The sequence below is a fragment of the Columba livia genome, chromosome 13 (assembly GCF_036013475.1).
Source record: "Columba livia isolate bColLiv1 breed racing homer chromosome 13, bColLiv1.pat.W.v2, whole genome shotgun sequence".
Taxonomy (NCBI): domain Eukaryota; kingdom Metazoa; phylum Chordata; class Aves; order Columbiformes; family Columbidae; genus Columba; species Columba livia.
This window is the reverse complement of record NC_088614.1, coordinates 1,312,977-1,324,776: the sequence shown is the minus strand read 5'-3', so window position 1 is coordinate 1,324,776 and position 11,800 is coordinate 1,312,977. Positions and strand designations below refer to the sequence as shown.

The following is an 11,800-nucleotide window of genomic DNA, read 5'->3' as shown; positions in this document are numbered from 1 at the left end:
GAGAGAAATGTGTTCACAGTGTTCCTGAATAGTTTAAGTATCTTTCCAAGGTATTGGAAGGTTTTTTCGGTAGTGCTTGAAATGGATTTTCCATATCTCTAACTTTTGGCTTGTTTCTGTTTTAATGTTTTTCAGACTGGTGAAATAAAGTTAAGCCTGATGGATACTTAATGAGCATCAGGTCTCATTCTCAAGCCTGAAATCCCTCTCCCTCCCCCACAAAAAATATGGGGGAGTAGGTTTTGTGTCTTGAAAGAGCCAAGATTTCAACTGTAAGAAATGGGCATCATGGTGAGTTACGGCATGAATAAAGTAGCTGGGAAAGCTGGAAGGGATGCTTTTGTCTGTAACTGCTGGTGTCCGATGAGAAAGCAAGGTGTCTTTGTTTTGGAAACAGCCTGTCATGTAGAAACCAAGAGGAATTTTACCTCTTCTTTAAGGCTGATAAAACACAACACAAGTTGGCAGCACTTCTTTAATTCTATTCACCCTGCACGGCAACGATCCTAGAGATGGATCACTGCCAAATGCCATGAAATATCAAACAGAGGTAAAACTCCGTGGTTATTCCTTTTTTCTCAGTCATCTTGCTGCTTCTAAAACGCAAGCGTATTCTGAACTGTGGTTAACAGTTGTCAAGAGCACCCATTTAGGTCTACAAGGCTGGACCTCTTTGGTCTTTAACGTGTTTTTGAAAATATCGCCCCCTCTGCATGGCCGGAATGAGCCCGAGCTGGTGCCAGCTCAGAGGCCAGGATGTGCCATGAGGAAGGTGACAAAACCAGAACACACGGTGCGATGATTTCAGACTTCTTCTAACGTGACCCTTGGGAGGACTGGGCACAGCTTTTTCAGGTGCTCAATTCTGAGGAGCCAAGAGGCTTTGTACTTTAGAGGTTCAAGGTCCGAGCATTAATTTGAACACAGATCTTGTGTGGTTTCAAGAAGATGATTTTTAATTGCATTTCAGCAGTGATAAAAAGGCAGCAAATTCAATGAATCATGTATGGGGAACAAAGTCTTAATAAAGTGAAGTACTGAATCTAATTCTGAACAAATTTCTAAGCTTACCGGGAGCTGTTGTTTCAGCCACCACATGGCATGGGTGTCTGGGTTGGTTTGGTTCCCCTCAGAGGTCCCTCTTACAGTTTGATATTGCTCATTGTATCTCTGACCAGTCTGTTCCGAGGCAGAAGTGAGTGCAAAAGCAGATGAGTTGCTCTAACACCAAGCAGCCGGTCTGTAATCTGTATTCATGGGGTAAACGGAAAACAGCCTTGCAATAAGTATTTTTAATTTCCACTAGATATATCTCAGCCTGAACTAACACTGTCCTTTTTCAGTAGTTATTATCGTTTGAAAGCTTGTTGAAAATTAAGTTTAATTTGCGAGAATGTTGTTTTCCAAATATGTCTTTTATCAGCTTCTCATCCTGAGTAAAGAAATTATTTCAGAGCCCTATACTAGTGGACTGAGAGGTGATCTTTCTTGAAAGAACAAAGTAAGCAAACACAGTTGCTTTCAAGGCTTATAAGAGATGGGAATCCATTTAACATGCTGTTGTCATAACTTCAGATAATTAAAAGCTGCTCTAATGACAGTAAATGCTAGCTGGGAGAATTTAAGCTCTGTAGTGCTGTGCTGGGCTTTGAGGAGAGAGCGGCGTTGATGTTGAGTTTGGATTCTCTCATGTGAAGAGGAACGTCTACCTGAGCTCCTGACACCTTCTTGGTAATATTGCCCCAAGACAGGGCCAGATACCCACACAGAAGAAGACGCAACAGAATGTCTTACAAATGGTTTGTAATGTTTTGGCTGGCTTTTTCTAACGTAGTCGTCACTAAATGGTTTCGTGTTGCCTCATTGGAGATGTTTCTGGAGTTGTGTGCTGTAGGCACACACATCCTTCTTTAATAAACATCATTTCAAGTTGATGGCTGCCTACGGCATGCTCAGCAGTGTTTGGAGAATAAGGTAACCTATTAATATGCCTGGTTTGAATTATTGGTGCCTGAAAATGCTGGATTATTGTTTTATATTGTTTTAATGAGTAGCCAGATCACTGAAAAATCCCCAACAGCCCACACGGTTTACTAGCTGAAAAACAGCAACAAAAAAAGGGAAACATTTTGTCAGCGGGTTATTTAGCATCATCTTAAAAAAAGAAAATAATTCCATGATTTATTTCTAATAAACGACCTTTCTTGGTGGGCAAAAATGCCACACTGAGGCCTTTCCGATTTCAGTCCCTAGCGACAGCGCTATTAAGGGAAACAATTTTCAGCCATCTGGAAAGCGTCTCACTGCATCCCACCTGTGCCCCGGGAGCACGGGGACCCACGCAGAGCCAGACACGAGGGAGCAGGACACGGCCCTGCCCAGGCCACGGCATCACCCGAGGCTCAGGAGCTGGGGGTGTGGAGGTCGTGGTTGGTCTGGGCTTTTTGGTTTAATCTTTACAAGAGCACACGCGCTTACTTCTTTCTCTCCCACCAGATGTTCTCTAGAGATCCATTCTAACCTAAATTATGCAGTGATTCGAAGAAGATTTTAAAAGCTGCCACCGAAAACGTGGGTGTGTGTCTGCTGTGGGAGGTGGCGTAACAAGAAGACATAAATTAGTCTTATCGCTTGACAGAAAAGCTGGCACCCTCTGCACCAATCCTCAGCTAGTTTTTACTGTCAAGATACTACTGCATCATGTGTTTGAAGTTCCTTCACTGCTGACTTAAACATTGCTATGGCATGCTAAAGAAATAAGACATTCCTGCTCCACTAGTGTAGAATTTTCTCCCCAAATTCAAGTTACCAGCTGTAAAATTAATTGTGTGGTGTGCGTCATGTGGTTCAACATCTTTCTTGAAGACTTCTCTGGATTTATAACACCAAGCAGTAGGAATGTTTACTAATACTTCTGATAGTTGTAATCATTTCTCATTATCATTTATCATCATTTTGCGATGCAGTAGCTGAAAGGAAGCCACCCCGTATTGCTGGTGCCATTAAAAGATCATTTGCCGGCAGCAGCTCACGGCGCTGTGTGGGTTGGTGCCCGGGCTGACTCCAGATACAGCAGCTGATGGGACATTGGCCGCTCGCCGCTGGGAACCGGTGAGTTCTTAATGACACCCGTTATACCTATTTTTTTTCACTGTACATCTTGGAGATGTTCTCCTTTTTCAGATCAACAGTCTAACCTGCAGCTCAGTAATTCTTCAGGTCTCATTGGCGCCGGGGTCTTGGGTGAAATTTGTTTTGGGTGCAAGTGCTTTCAGAGATCATCTTCCAGCTTTTGGCAGCTGGAGATGCAGGAGCTGCTTCACGCCTGGGAAGCCGAGGAGACGGCAGCTTCTCTCCCCTTTCTGATAATTTTGCAAGGAAGGAAACGTTGCTGTAGGTTCTTGGTTGGGTAAGCTACTGTTACCCGTGTTAAAAGTGGTTGATGCTGCTGCCTGTCCTGGAGATGCTGGGCATGGGCGACACAATGTGAGAGCTGCTTTCTGGGCCACTGGAACTGGTAGTTGATGGTGCAGAGGCGTTGTTCCTGTGAAAGGGGATAAAATCACCGAGTAATTTTGTTGTGTGGAGAACAGAAATACTAATATGCTTCTCTGTTGGTTGGTCCTGTTTTGTCTTTTACTTCCGTACTGTCTAAATCACTTGAAATTTGTGACTATTTATTTAGTCTCATAATCCCCTTGTGTGTAGTTGAGTATCCCCATTTCACAGATAAGGTACTAATTGATTTCCTCGCATTATGCAGGGAACTTGGCAGAGCAGAGAGTTGAACGCATGTCTCCAGGGCCTGAGATTCCCTCCGTACTTACTGGGCCGTATTATTTTTCTCTCTCTCTCTCCCTTTCCCCCCATTTTATTCTTCTCCTTTTCTTTGCCAGGTTGGAGAGATGTGCCCTGCACGGTGGAAGGTAGACATAGATAGCCTCTGACTACGGATTGCCACTTAGAAATGTGTCCTAAATAAAAATCCAATCTGGATGCACAGAGGATACCGCTCCAAGGAGAGGCTGGGTGGTGATGGATGTCAGAGGACGGTGACATAGTTCTGCATCAGTTTGCATCACTTGATGGGCTCTGGATCCCTGCTGCTAGTGAGCAGGATTGCGAAATGATAAAACAAAGACCTCTAATAATGGGTCAATGTTTTTCAGCTTAAAACGCTTGCCAGTTTTCTTGCTATCTTTTTTTCCAGAGCAGCTACTTAGGACAGACACATATTCAGTGATTGGTATTTGAAAAACAAAACTGTCCTTTGTTAAGAGCTGCTACTGAGTTATGTGGTGTTTTATGTGTATTGAAAATCTCTGGGATATGCTAAGTATAAAAGTAGTTGTCACTGCTACCATGTTGTGATAGGTACCAAAACCAGAGATTTTCTTCCACTGCTTTAAAATATATAAAGGAAAAGTTATGTTACTTACTACCATTAAAGGTAAAAAAGAAGTTATAGAAAAGAAGGGATTCAGAATGAAAATTAATGTTACCAGCCAAACTCTCATGTATTGTTTGATGTAGTCTTTCCAATATGGACTATGTAATTTTTTGAGGCTGCAATATTTCCTAATATTTTATTAGAAATCATTATTTTAGAGCTATAAAACATGTATGCTCTTTTTCCTAAGAGGCTCAAATGACTACAGGTCTTTCAAGTTAAATACTGTATATCATTAGATAATTTTAAAAATGCATCTTATTTACCCAGAAGTTATTCCAGTCTCTTGACAACACACAAATAAGGCAGATAGTTTTTTCAGTGTGTATTTATGAGGCTGCCTAGCCTTTCAGTCAGTCTGTGGGATGGTGTCTTGTACAAATATATACTTTAGTACATTTAAACTGTAACTTGCAGCATGCAAATACCAACTGGGAAGCCCTCACTAGAGCTGATACTGCTGTGGATGTTCAATTATAAATGTACAAACCAGTTTTTAAACTCTCAAATATATCTGTCTTAACAGCAGCTCAAAGATTTTTAATAGTAACGGTATTTACTTGGGGAATACAGTAGCACAAACCCCACCTTTTAAAATGAATAGATCTTGTACCGGGACTCTGTTCGGACTCCCTGTTTGAAGTGGGGAGTGATTATAGAATCATTTTGGTTGGAAAAGCCCCTCAAGATCATGGAGTCCAACCATAACCCACCCCTGGCACTGCCCCATGTCCTGAGAACCTCATGTCCGTCTGTCCAGCCCTCCAGGGCTGATGACTCCAGCACTGCCCTGGGCAGCCTGTTCCAATGCCCCACAGCCCTTTGGGGAAGAAATCGTTCCCCACATCCAACCTCAACCTCCCCTGGCGCAACTTGAGGCCATTATGTTTAACAAGGTGACAAGTCTTTCCCAGGTTTCCACTTCAGAATAATCTGCCTGTGGAGTTTTTCCACGTGTCAGTGCCATACGGACAGGTCTGTTTTTTCAGAGATGCCAAGCACCATATATGAAGTGTCCAACCGTAATTAAATTGCATGTCATTAATAACAGCTTAGGTGTTTTTAAACAAAAATCTTTGCTAATAGGCGTAGTAGCTTTTGGGCTGAGGCATTCAAGATTCAAGTTCCCAGCAAGGTTACAAACATAAAGCACAACATCAGGAGATGGCGAAGCAGAAGATGTAGAGGAGCTCAAAAAGCCAGCTTGGTACAACACCAAAGTGTTTCCTCACCTCTTTCCACTGTTGATTTAAGGAGGAGCGTGGCTGACCAGGTTACAGACGAGTGATCTGGTTGGACATAAAATGATGTGGTTGACTGCAACCTCTTTCCCGCCTGGCACTAAGCTGATACATTAGCTTGGTAGATGAGCACCTAATGCAGGAAGGATGATGTTTTCTGAATAAAACAGTGAAACTCTTGTTAAATAAAATGAATTAACATTGCTAATGCCTGCAGCATACACGTTATATCCCTTTGCTTGAACTTCTTCCCTGTGATCAGAGCAGGGGCAACGTAAACAGATTGAATAGACAAGGTGTTGTGAAGTGTTGGGGCTTTTGTTTCGTTCTGTGTTGAGTGTTATGTCAGGACTCCAGTAAAGCTGAAATGGGCTTCCTAGAAAATGGAAGAGGTTGATTTCTTCTGTCCAGAAGAGAGGAGCTGATTTGTTGGGAATCCACCCCTTAATGTACAGTGAATTCTTTGTGGGCCACTGCAGTAAGAGGCATTTTCATTTACTCTCTTGTTTGAACCCTTCGCACCGTACTTGAGACTGCTGCTATGGTTATTTTTGCTCTGCTTTGCTGATGTTCTCTAGGTTGCTTTCTCGTCCACCACCAGCCATGGCAGTCAGCCCACTTCGAGTTATTGTCGCAGTCTCTGCAGTCCTTCCTCCACCATCACAATTTCAGCTGGTTTGGAGGATAAGAAAATAGCCAGAGATTTGATTGTAAACTGGCAGAAAAGATGAAAGTGCTGGGATAGTCTTTTCCCAGGACAAAGAAAGATCTTCCCTGAAAAATGGAGGAGTCGTGTTTTTTACTGTGTGTTTTTATCCTAGGAGTAGTTAAGCCACATGAGGGCTCATTCTTTTTAACTGGTACAATGCTCTGAATTTTTGTTCTCCACTGAACCAAGTGCATAAATGGAAGTCAAATCACTGTGTGTGCTAGCTAATATGTGGTTTGAGCTTTATTCACCCTTTGCAGAATGTGCAAAACCAGCCCTTGTAACCGTCAGAAGGAGAAAAAATCCCAGTGTAGCGAAGTGCGGCCGTGGAGAAACGCAACGCTATTTCTTTGCTTGCAAAAGTGGTGCCGGGTTAATGAATGCCGTCACTCTGAAATCGCTCCAGAGTGACAACCCCGCGCTTGCAGACGGTCACAGCCCGCGCCACGTATGGATCCCCGGCTGTGCGGTGTACGGCTGGGTGTGTGGCTGGTTCCAACGCCGTGGATGCATCGAGCACAGCGGGTGTGTGGGCACCGTCCCGGCGTCGCTGGGAGGAGAGCGATTCCTGCTCCCCGCGGCGGGTTCATCTGGCTCAGCGGAGGCCGGAGTGAAGAACCGTTCCCTGGCACCCGCTCCTGCTTCCTTCGCTCCAGGCCATTGCTCCTTGTCCTGCCATCTTCTGAGACCGGAGAATTCCCTTCCTTCATTTATATTATTACCTTGAAGGTATTTATAGACTGTGATTGGGGCCCCCTGAGTCTTCTCTCTTTGAGACTATGTAAGTTTAGCTCCCGCAGTCCCTGCTCACACATCTTACCCTCTAATTCCTCTCTTGCCTCTTTGTATTTCCTCTAATATTTTAAACACTTTTCCTAAACTCCAAGCACCTGAGCCAGCTGTAGTGTATCACGAAGCAGGGCAATGCTATTAATGCCTGCTTAATATTCACTTTCCCTTGAATTCATCCCAGACCAATCCTGGCTTGTGCCCTTGCACACACTATTGTATGCTCCCATTTTGTCGCCTGCTATCAAATATTAAATCCTCTGCCTCTGTGTATCTTATACCACAATGCTAGTGCTGTTTGGTTCTACTTTTATAGTTAAAATTCAAGCTTTATGCTTTAAGTATGTTTTTTCTTGCTGGTCTCCATTTGCTTTTTATACAATTTATATATATATATAAATATATATATTTTTTTTTTTTTTATTTGACCTTAGTTGTCAGTATTTTAGGCCATCTTGCGCCTGCCCAAATGTGGACAGTATATAGGGTCCACTATGTCCACAGATACTGAAATATGACTATGTGGTGAGAAATACATGTTACTTCTCAAAAGCAAAACCGACTTTTATTACAAATACCTGCATATGGGGTCTAAGAAATGCAAACACATCCATGTCACTAAGAATTCACCTGCCCAACCACTGCTTTGCTCACACGTTTGAAAAGTTGAGGAGCCGGTATTACTCCTACAAGCTATGCACAAAAGGCTGGAGATAGAGGAATGAATCATCAATTCCTTTAATCTGAAAGGTCCTTTATGGCAAAAGCTGAGTATTTGATGTGAAGACAATATTTGCCATGATACTAGTAGGTCTTAGAATCGTTCTTCCAGCAGGATATTAAAAATATATCATTCTGGTATTGAAGACACTCCACAGTGTGGATCAGATGCTGTAGGAGAGTTGATGTTGTAAGAGGAACAATGGTGAGCGCTGGGCTGGGAGATCTTGTACTGATGTTTGGCAGGTTTCCTAGAGGGACCTGCTGCATTTCCTATTGCTTTTGCACCGAATACATCCAGAGCAGAATGGTGTCTCTTGTCGTATTTATAGAGAAGTAACAGGCCTTAATTCAGGGCTGAAATTAGATGAAAACCGAGAAGGAAAAAGTGGTTCAAAGCGGAGCCTGTTGGTAACTCTGCATGTCCCGCGAAAGGCTGTCACTCCGTCTGTCCCCAGTGAGCGGGGAGGCAGGACCGGGGCATCCAGGTCTCCTCCTCCCTCAGCGTGCAAGAGTGCAGAAATTCGGTAATCATCAAATCAGTGTTTTGATGACAAGATGCTTAATTTTTGTCATTTGAACTCCTTAGATGCCCTTGCGTGCAAAGGAACATCATCCAGCGTGGCTGAGGTGAGCGTTCGCCTGGCTGCTGCCATCTCCAATGAGAATATGAATCAATAAATGTTTGTGCTACCAGCTTTGTCACTCCATTGATCTGCTGGTCTGTTGTACCTAGATGCTAATCAGTTGGTATAGTAGTAATTTAAATAACTGGATTAAAAAAATATGCTTTCACTAAATGCTTTTTTCACCTTACTATTTGTCTATCAGCATGAGATCATTATCTCCTGGCAAGGTTCTGTTCCATTGACATTATCTCTTAATTATCTTCAAATGAAAGAGAAGAGGAAAAACTAGTATTTTACTATTCAGGAATAATTTCTAAAACTATTATTTATATTTAAAGGATTGTGTCAATAAAGCAGAGGCAGGATGTTCGTCAGATGTAATTGCTGTGGTAACGAAAATGTATTATGTCTCTTGATCTGTTAAATCGATCCTCACAAAAATGGCATGAGTGTTCCAATGTCCTATGTCTGATCCTGCTCTTTTGGTTCATAGTTGTAGGAAGCTGATGAAGTTGGGTGGATGGTCACTAAAGCGCTTTTACTGGAGCCTCGGAGATCAAATATGGTGGGTTGGCACCTTCCTTTACTTTTCACCGCCAAGACAAGTCATAGTCATGTAGTTCCTTACTTCTCCTTCTCTTTGCTTCTCCTCTTCCTCTCCCTCTTTTCTCTCCCTCTTCCTCTTTCTCTTCCTCTTTCTCTTCCTCTTTCTCTTCCTCTTTCTCTTCCTCTTCCTCTTCCTCTTTCTCTTCCTCTTCTCCTTCTCTTCTCTTCTCTTCTCTTCTCTTCTCTTCTCTTCTCTTCTCTTCTCTTCTCTTCTCTTCTCTTCTCTTCTCTTCTCTTCTCTTCTCTTCTCTCTCTCTTCTCTTCTCTTCTCTTCTCTTCTCTTCTCTTCTCTTCTCTCTTCTCTTCTCTTCTCTTCTCTTCTCTTCTCTTCTCTTCTCTTCTCTTCTCTTCTCTTCTCTTCTCTTCTCTTCTCTTCTCTTCTCTTCTCTTCTCTTCTCTTCTCTTCTCTTCTCTCCTCTCCTCTCCTCTCCTCTCCTCTCCTCTCCTCTCCTCTCCTCTCCTCTCCTCTCCTCTCCTCTCCTCTCCTCTCCTCTCCTCTCCTCTCCTCTCCTCTCCTCTCCTCTCCTCTCCTCTCCTCTCCTCTCCTCTCCTCTCCTCTCCTCTCCTCTCCTCTCCTCTCCTCTCCTCTCCTCTCCTCTCCTCTCCTCTCCTCTCCTCTCCTCTCCTCTCTTCTCTTCTCTTCTCTTCTCTTCTCTTCTCTTCTCTTCTCTTCTCTTCTCTTCTCTTCTCTTCTCTTCTCTTCTCTTCTCTTCTCTTCTCCTCTCCCTCTCCCTCTCCCTCTCCCTCTCCCTCTCCCTCTCCCTCTCCCTCTCCCTCTCCCTCTCCCTCTCCCTCTCCCTCTCCCTCTCCCTCTCCCTTTTTAAATTTAATTTTATTTCATTTTGTGGCTAGGCAGTTTTCATCAGATCCTACAATTACAAACTAAATGTTTAAGATACTCATTCCAAGGAATTAAAACATTGAAGAGAAATAAAATACGAGACAATTTCAAATTAAGTTCTCCCACACCCAACAGCGATAATAATGACCTGGAGAAATGACAGGCCCCTCTTGCAGCTTGAACTGCAGGCCAGTTGGGATGGAGTTGACCTTTTCCTTATTACTGTGTTTGAAATCCTGTGCATTACTGGCAGTGTCCGAATGGCAGCCGCCCTTTTAACCACCGCTGGGTGCGCCCAGAAAGGACTTTGCATTCATTCCTCAGAAGCAGCAGATGCTACAAGGATGAGCTTGAACTGGAGTGGGGGAACAGACTATCTAAAAACTGGACATGGTTTCATAAGTATGAAATAATTGAATTTTGCATGTGAATTAGGGTTGACCCACCCACCTCTCTTTTACGTGTGAATAATACTATGTTTTTATAATTCCAAAACACTTTATTTAAACTAGAGACTTAATTCAGTTTACAGATTAAAAATTAATTAAGCACATGTCTTTCAGAACATTTAGTTCCCCAGGTCAAATAATTTTCTCCCCTCAGTTTTAGTCTTTGCTGTAAGGACAGAATCCTCTAATCTGTCCTGTTAAAATAACAGTTATAAGCTGTGCAGGGAACAAAGGACATAACTTTGGATTGTTCTCAGTAAGTGAAGCTTTCACCTTCTGCAGGGGTTTAATTAACAGTGTTTTTTCCTCAGATAATTTTATGTCAAAGTGCTTTTATCCAAACTGTCTACCACCTCCTTCTGGGCTGAAAAAGGAGGGAGGGTAAAAAAAGTGTTGGTTTATGTTATGCTATGTTATGTTATTTTATTTTATTTTATTTTATTTTATTTTATTTTATTTTATTTTATTTTATTTTATTTTATTTTATTTTATTTTATTTTATTTTTTAATACCTTTATTTTTTAACAGAAGCCATTTCTCCAAACAGCCACCAACTCTTTTCCAACATGAATGGGTCCAAATTGGTCATCCCACACTAAGGCACACAGTTATTATTGTCTGTGAATCAATCCTGTTCATTTCTATACTGGTAAAAGCTGTTTATTTGGAAGTTTAAGGTTAATTCTGCCGTTTGGGTGTTTATAGCAGGAAGGGTTCTTATAGTTATTATTTCCAGCACCCCTGTAATGATTTTACTCTAATGTTAATGCACCTTTACATTAGTTGGAAATGTGTTGTTAATGTTTAGTGTGGGCAGGCGTATGTAACTACAATCCTGTCTGGATGGAAAATATCGAGGAGTCCGGAGGCAGGTCCAGGGTGTGGGGATGGGGTTTGTGCCCTCTCAGGTGTGGGGAGACAGGAAGGATAATTTGGTCCATTTGCTGCAGAGTTATAAATCACTTGGGATATTCAGACTCATCAAACTAGAATGGTTTGAGTGGTCATAATGTATGGAAAGTGTACCAGATTTTTTTAATACTTTAGACAGGCTGTAGCAGCACTTAACAGGTTGCTGGTATCAGCCAAGGTAAATGTAGGTGTAGGGCATATAATCCTTATCAGTATGTATTGATTAACAGAATAAATAGGCATTTAAAAGAAGCCTAACTTAGCAGTGTGCTGCTCTTTACCTTGACTGAAGGTATGCAAAAACACTGGATATCTTATCATCTTATCAATCATCTTATCTTATCCCTTATCTTAGCATCTTGTCTTGTCTTGTCTTGTCTTGTCTTGTCTTGTCTTGTCTTGTCTTATCTTATCTTATCTTATCTTCTTATCTATCTTATATTTTGAAAGAATC

At 42.2% G+C, this 11,800-nt stretch overlaps 1 long non-coding RNA gene across 4 annotated transcripts in view; it reads left to right on the top strand.

Moving 5' to 3' along the window:
- LOC110360413 (uncharacterized) overlaps positions 1-11,800 on the top strand; it is a 50,261-nt gene that overhangs the window by 20,893 nt on the left and 17,568 nt on the right. For 3 of the 4 annotated variants that reach the window (XR_010465871.1, XR_010465868.1, XR_010465870.1), the window contains 2 exons: positions 136-3,111; positions 3,897-9,103. This is a non-coding gene — a long non-coding RNA (uncharacterized LOC110360413). The remainder of the gene's footprint in view (positions 1-135; positions 3,112-3,896; positions 9,104-11,800) is intronic. The other variant, XR_010465869.1, reaches the window with a different exon arrangement.